Here is an 8,261-nt window from a genome sequence, read left to right on the forward strand (position 1 = left end):
AACCCTCTGTTTCCCATGCGGTGCCGTGTTAGTTCGGAGCGCTTCATCTAGTGTTGTCAGATCCGCAAGCGGCGTGGGGCAATTGATCGCCTTGGAATCTGGAGGACAGAGCTTTTATTCATTACAGAATTCTCATACTCTTCTACACTCCTAGAAATTGAAATAAGAACACCGTGAATTCATTGTCCCAGGAAGGGGAAACTTTATTGACACATTCCTGGGGTCAGATACATCACATGATCACACTGACAGAACCACAGGCACATCGACACAGGCAACAGAGCATGTACAATGTCGGCACTAGTACAGTGTATATCCACCTTTCGCAGCAATGGAGGCTGCTATTCTCCCATGGAGACGATCGTAGAGATGCTGGATGTAGTCCTGTGGAACGGCTTGCCATGCCATTTCCACCTGGCGACTCAGTTGGACCAGCGTTCGTGCTGGACGTGCAGACCGCGTGAGACGACGCTTCATCCAGTCCCAAACATGCTCAATGGGGGACAGATCCGGAGATCTTGCTGGCCAGGGTAGTTGACTTACACCTTCTACAGCACGTTGGGTGGCACGGGATACATGCGGACGTGCATTGTCCTGTTGGAACAGCAAGTTCCCTTGCCGGTCTAGGAATGGTAGAACGATGGGTTCGATGACGGTTTGGATGTACCGTGCACTATTCAGTGTCCCCTCGACGATCACCAGCGGTGTACGGCCAGTGTAGGAGATCGCTCCCCACACCATGATGCCGGGTGTTGGCCCTGTGTGCCTCGGTCGTATGCAGTCCTGATTGTGGCGCTCACCTGCACGGCACCAAACACGCATACGACCATCATTGGCACCAAGGCAGAAGCGACTCTCATCGCTGAAGACGACACGTCTCCATTCGTCCCTCCATTCACGCCTGTCGCGACACCACTGGAGGCGGGCTGCACGATGTTGGGGCGTGAGCAGAAGACGGCCTAACGGTGTGCGGGACCGTAGCCCAGCTTCATGGAGACGGTTGCGAATGGTCCTCGCCGATACCCCAGGAGCAACAGTGTCCTTAATTTGCTGGGAAGTGGCGGTGCGGTCCCCTATGGCACTGCGTAGGATCCTACGGTCTCGGCGTGCATCCGTGCGTCGCTGCGGTCCGGTCCCAGGTCGACGGGCACGTGCACCTTCCGCCGACCACTGGCGACAACATCGATGTACTGTGGAGACCTCACGCCCCACGTGTTGAGCAATTCGGCGGTACGTCCACCCGGCCTCCCGCATGCCCACTATACGCCCTCGCTCAAAGTCCGTCAACTGCACATACGGTTCACGTCCACGCTGTCGCGGCATGCTACCAGCGTTAAAGACTGCGATGGAGCTCCGTATGCCACGGCAAACTGGCTGACACTGACGGCGGCGGTGCACAAATGCTGCGCAGCTAGCGCCATTCGACGGCCAACACCGCGGTTCCTGGTGTGTCCGCTGTGCCGTGCGTGTGATCATTGCCTGTACAGCCCTCTCGCAGTGTCCGGAGCAAGTATGGTGGGTCTGACACACCGGTGTCAATGTCATCTTTTATCCATTTCCAGGAGTGTAGAAGTGGTTCACCATGTTCCCGCTAAACCTCTCGTTTAGCCAATTCCAGACGTGGATGATTGCAGCAAGACAATACTATGGTTTTAGTGAGTGCTGTAGAATCATACAATGTAGGCTTTCACGGCCAGTTGAAACTTCATGGCAGAGAGGCCGTGGTCGATGTATAAAATTTCTACCTGACGTTTCGTCTCCATCTGCCGGAGACGTACACTCCTAGAAATGGAAAAAAGAACACATTGACACCGGTGTGTCAGACCCACCATACTTGCTCCGGACACTGCGAGAGGGCTGTACAAGCAATGACCACACGCACGGCACAGCGGACACACCAGGAACCGCGGTGTTGGCCGTCGAATGGCGCTAGCTGCGCAGCATTTGTGCACCGCCGCCGTCAGTGTCAGCCAGTTTGCCGTGGCATACGGAGCTCCATCGCAGTCTTTAACACTGGTAGCATGCCGCGACAGCGTGGACGTGAACCGTATGTGCAGTTGGCGGACTTTGAGCGAGGGCGTATAGTGGGCATGCGGGAGGCCGGGTGGACGTACCGCCGAATTGCTCAACACGTGGGGCGTGAGGTCTCCACAGTACATCGATGTTGTCGCCAGTGGTCGGCGGAAGGTGCACGTGCCCGTCGACCTGGGACCGGACCGCAGCGACGCACGGATGCACGCCAAGACCGTAGGATCCTACGCAGTGCCGTAGGGGACCGCACCGCTACTTCCCAGCAAATTAGGGACACTGCTGCTCCTGGGGTATCGGCGAGGACCATTCGCAACCGTCTCCATGAAGCTGGGCTACGGTCCCGCACACCGTTAGGCCGTCTTCCGCTCACGCCCCAACATCGTGCAGCCCGCCTCCAGTGGTGTCGCGACAGGCGTGAATGGAGGGACGAATGGAGACGTGTCGTCTTCAGCGATGAGAGTCGCTTCTGCCTTGGTGCCAATGATGGTCGTATGCGTGTTTGGCGCCGTGCAGGTGAGCGCCACAATCAGGACTGCATACGACCGAGGCACACAGGGCCAACACCCGGCATCATGGTGTGGGGAGCGATCTCCTACACTGGCCGTACACCACTGGTGATCGTCGAGGGGACACTGAATAGTGCACGGTACATCCAAACCGTCATCGAACCCATCGTTCTACCATTCCTAGACCGGCAAGGGAACTTGCTGTTCCAACAGGACAATGCACGTCCGCGTGTATCCCGTGCCACCCAACGTGCTCTAGAAGGTGTAAGTCAACTACCCTGGCCAGCAAGATCTCCGGATCTGTCCCCCATTGAGCATGTTTGGGACTGGATGAAGCGTCGTCTCACGCGGTGTGCACGTCCAGCACGAACGCTGGTCCAACTGAGGCGCCAGGTGGAAATGGCATGGCAAGCCGTTCCACAGGACTACATCCAGCATCTCTACGATCGTCTCCATGGGAGAATAGCAGCCTGCATTGCTGCGAAAGGTGGATATACACTGTACTAGTGCCGACATTGTGCATGCTCTGTTGCCTGTGTCTATGTGCCTGTGGTTCTGTCAGTGTGATCATGTGATGTATCTGACCCCAGGAATGTGTCAATAAAGTTTCCCCTTCCTGGGACAATGAATTCACGGTGTTCTTATTTCAATTTCCGGGAGTGTATTCTGAGGTTCACATTTTGTTTCTTTTTTGTAAATTTTGTAGAAATTTTATACATCGACCACGGCCTCTTAGCCCGGAAGTTTCAACTGAAGAGAACTGCTGTATAGGTCATGATCCCACGGCAATTTTAGAATCTCCGCCTCCCCCCAGCCTGCCCTTCTCTCTGGATAAATTTCTACGAACGCCCACGATCTGGACTGATGGCATGGTGATTCAAAACATCGAGATAATAGAAGACAGGAAGTCTTTACAGAGTTCTGTTACCCGCGAGGCACTTACTGTAAACAAGTATGCGCTTATTCTCGTGCGTTCATGTACTGTTTAATACGACGTACTTAAACTTTTGATGTCACGATGGTAGTTTGCCAAAACGCACTATTCATTTCAAGAAATAAAGTGCGATCCAGATAGACGTTTAAAGCATCAGCGGCACAAGGAGCTAAAATATACTACGGCTAGGAGGGAGTGAACGTTGCGTGTGTTTTAACTACTCACTGAAGCAGATGAAAGGTCGCGTGCGCGTCAGCTCCCTCAGATAAAAGGCTTTTGTCGTAACAGACACTGACATGGGTAAAAGCGCATAGTTAAGCGGAATTCCTATCCAGTTCCACATTTGTAGAAACATAATAGATTCGCCAAACGATTTGAGTTGTATCGTCAACGCCGTTTGTCGTTCTAATATGTAAAACACTTGGGAAATTGTTTCGCTCTCCAAAATTGAAATGTTTCGCACATACTGAAAAGTTCAAGTGAGCTAATAAATGTGGGTGAAAATTCGCCGTAAACCGGCCAACTGGAGTATGGGAACCGAGTAAACACATCTCCAGGACGTCACACATGGCCTAGCAATACTAAAAATCGCCACTGAAGATGCTTCATAAATAAAAATAAGCTAAACGCGTATGAATGGTAAAAAAAACTGCCTTTCATTATGTTGCAAAGACGGAACATTCTTCCATGAAAAATGGATGTGTAATTCTCTTTACTCTTCGTGACGTCTAGTCTTTCTCATGACCTCCTCTGTAGAAAAAGTTCTAAAATGAAAAAAAAACTCCCATTAAAGGGTTAAAGATGAGAAACAGACGCATAATAAAGAGCATTGTATTACCCGCTTCTTAAAAATAGTACTGAATAAAACGTAAGACGGGCCAACGTTTTGGTTTGTTAGTGTAGTTACTTATTACACCAAATTTGCATGCAGCTTCATCGTGGTTGCTTGTGTTTACTGGGATCAAAATATTCAAATGTGTGTGAAATCTTACGGGACTTAACTGCTAAGGTCAGCAGTCCCTAAGCTTACACACTACTTAATCTAAATTATCCTAAGGACAAACACAGACACCCATGCCCAAGGGAGGACTCGAACCTCCACCAGGACCAGCCGCACAGCCCACGACTGCAGCGCCCTAGACCGCTCGGCTAATCCCTGGCGGCTGGTTACTGTGTTTCGAAAAAGATAAATATTCAGCTAAATTACCTGCCAGTCCGGTTTCCTATGACTGAGGTATTTCCGTCTGCCTACAGCGTTTAGTTTCTCGCAACAAACACTAAAGGTACATGCGATGGTCGTTCAATGGTACAGAGTGGAAGTATTTAATCGATGTGCAAAGAGAAGTCACGGCCAGTCAAACCTGAGAGAAGGGTGAGGGAGGGGGGAACAAAAGTTGAAATACAGCAATGGAATCATAAAGGACATCTTCTTGTACTTCTTGGGCTGCACATCAAAGAATACATTTGCCAGACTAGTCATCTAATGACGTGTCTGTCAAGTACAAAATCTTCACGCTGTATAAAAATGGTGTTGATCTCTGCTGTATGTACACTCCTGGAAATTGAAATAAGAACACCGTGAATTCATTGTCCCAGGAAGGGGAAACTTTATTGACACATTCCTGGGGTCAGATACATCACGTGATCACACTGACAGAACCACAGGCACATAGACACAGGCAACAGAGCATGCACAATGTCGGCTCTAGTACAGTGTATATCCACCTTTCGCAGCAATGCAGGCTGCTATTCTCCCATGGAGACGATCGTAGAGATGCTGGATGTAGTCCTGTGGAACGGCTTGCCATGCCATTTCCACCTGGCGCCTCAGTTGGACCAGCGTTCGTGCTGGACGTGCAGACCGCGTGAGACGACGCTTCATCCAGTCCCAAACATGCTCAATGGGGGACAGATCCGGAGATCTTGCTGGCCAGGGTAGTTGACTTACACCTTCTAGAGCACGTTGGGTGGCACGGGATACATGCGGACGTGCATTGTCCTGTTGGAACAGCAAGTTCCCTTGCCGGTCTAGGAATGGTAGAACGATGGGTTCGATGACGGTTTGCATGTACCGTGCACTATTCAGTGTCCCCTCGACGATCACCAGTGGTGTACGGCCAGTGTAGGAGATCGCTCCCCACACCATGATGCCGGGTGTTGGCCCTGTGTGCCTCGGTCGTATGCAGTCCTGATTGTGGCGCTCACCTGCACGGCACCAAACACGCATACGACCATCATTGGCACCAAGGCAGAAGCGACTCTCATCGCTGAAGACGACACGTCTCCATTCGTCCCTCCATTCACGCCTGTCGCGACACCACTGGAGGCGGGCTGCACGATGTTCGGGCGTGAGCGGAAGACGGCCTAACGGTGTGCGGGACCGTAGCCCAGCTTCATGGAGACGGTTGCGAATGGTCCTCGCCGATACCCCAGGAGCAACAGTGTCCCTAATTTGCTGGGAAGTGGCGGTGCGGTCCCCTACGGCACTGCGTAGGATCCTACGGTCTTGGCGTGCATCCGTGCGTCGCTGCGGTCCGGTCCCAGGTCGACGGGCACGTGCACCTTCCGCCGACCACTGGCGACAACATCGATGTACTGTGGAGACCTCACGCCCCACGTGTTGAGCAATTCGGCGGTACGTCCACCCGGCCTCCCGCATTCCCACTATACGCCCTCGCTCAAAGTCCGTCAACTGCACATACGGTTCACGTCCACGCTGTCGCGGCATGCTACCAGTGTTAAAGACTGCGATGGAGCTCCGTATGCCACGGCAAACTGGCTGACACTGACGGCGGCGGTGCACAAATGCTGCGCAGCTAGCGCCATTCGACGGCCAACACCGCGGTTCCTGGTGTGTCCGCTGTGCCGTGCGTGTGGTCATTGCTTGTACAGCCCTCTCGCAGTGTCCGGAGCAAGTATGGTGGGTCTGACACACCGGTGTCAATGTGTTCTTTTTTCCATTTCCAGGAGTGTATTTTGTTTTACACTGAATTTATGAAAAGCACCAATTTACTGTGAATAGCTTCTAATTTACAAGTGCCATTGCTTAACGTGTAGGAACATTAAGATTGTCAGTGAAAACTACTCGCTTCATGAGTAATATAAGAAGCACATAATATTTATCAGATGAAAAGTTTTTAATTTACTATGAAATATTTCAATAGGAAAACGCCAAATGGTTAGTACTAATGAAGCTAAATGTGATTTGTTAAAATCACTTGCTTCATATGTGATGAAAGGGATAGCAAGAATTGAAACCTTTTGAATATTTGCTTTAATTTGAACTTACTTACCAGAACAGATAAAAATATTTCTAGTGTATATTGTTTTCCAGCTTTGAGGGCTAAATGATCTTAAGTGGGGTTGTCGTTCAGCAATTATTATAATGCGAGGATTTTCTGTAAAGTGTGCGTATTTGTGGATAAAGGAGTGGACAGTTTGTAGGATTCCACTATAATATTTAATAACAGAATAAGTCAAACTGAGAGTAGGTGGAATGCATATTAAATGTGAGTATTGTGAATTTCATTACATTTGTGACATATACAGGGTGAGTCACCTAACATTACCGCTGGATATATTTCGTAAACCACATCAAATACTGACGAATCGATTCCACAGACCGAACGTGAGGAGAGGGGCTAGTGTAATTGGTTAATACAAACCATAAAAAAATGCACGGAAGTATGTTGTTTAACACAAACCTACGTTTTTTAAAATGGAACCCCGTTAGTTTTGTTAGCACATCTGAACATATAAACATATACGTAATCAGTGCCGTTTGTTGCATTGTAAAATGTTAATTACATCCGGAGATATTGTAACCTAAAGTTGACGCTTGAGTACCACTCCTCCGCTGTTCGATCGTGTGTATCGGAGAGCACCGAATTACGTAGGGATCCAAAGGGAACGGTGATGGACCTTAGGTACAGAAGAGACTGGAACAGCACATTACGTCCACATGCTAACACCTTTTTATTGGTCTTTTTCACTGATGCACATGTACATTACCGTGAGGGGTGAGGTACACGTACACACGTGGTTTCCGGTTTCAATTACGGAGTGGAATAGAGTGTGCCCCGACATGTCAGGCCAATAGATGTTCAATGTGGTGGCCATCATCCGATGCACACAATTGCAATATCTGGCGTAATGAATGTCGTACACGCCGCAGTACATCTGGTGTAATGTCGCCGCAGGCTGCCACAATACGTTGTTTCATATCCTCTGGGGTTCTAGGCACATCACGGTACACATTCTCCTTTAACGTACCCCACAGAAAGAAGTCCAGAGGTGTAAGATCAGGAGAACGGGCTGGCCAATTTATGCGTCCTCCACCTCCTATGAAACGCCCGTCGAACATCCTGTCAAGGTTCAGCCTAGTGTTAATTGCGGAATGTGCAGGTGCACCATCATGCTGATACTACATACGTCAACGCGTTTCCAGTGGGACACACTCTATTCCACTTCGTAATTGAAAACGGATACCACGTGTGTACGTGTACCTCACCCCTCATCGTAATGTATATGTGCGTCAGTGAAAAAGGTGTTGGCACGTGGACGTAATGTGCTGTTCCAGTCTCTTCTGTGCCTAAGGTCCATCACCGTTCCCTTTGGATCCCTACGTAATTCGGTTCTCTCCGATACACACGATCGAACAGCGGAGGAGTGGTACTCAAGCGTCAACTTTAGGTTACAATATCTCCGGATGTAATTAACATTTTACAATGCAACAAACGGCACTGATTACGTATTTGTTTATATGTTCAGATGTGCTAACAAAACTAACG

Source organism: Schistocerca cancellata, chromosome 5 (genome assembly GCF_023864275.1).
Source record: "Schistocerca cancellata isolate TAMUIC-IGC-003103 chromosome 5, iqSchCanc2.1, whole genome shotgun sequence".
In the NCBI taxonomy this organism is placed as follows: domain Eukaryota; kingdom Metazoa; phylum Arthropoda; class Insecta; order Orthoptera; family Acrididae; genus Schistocerca; species Schistocerca cancellata.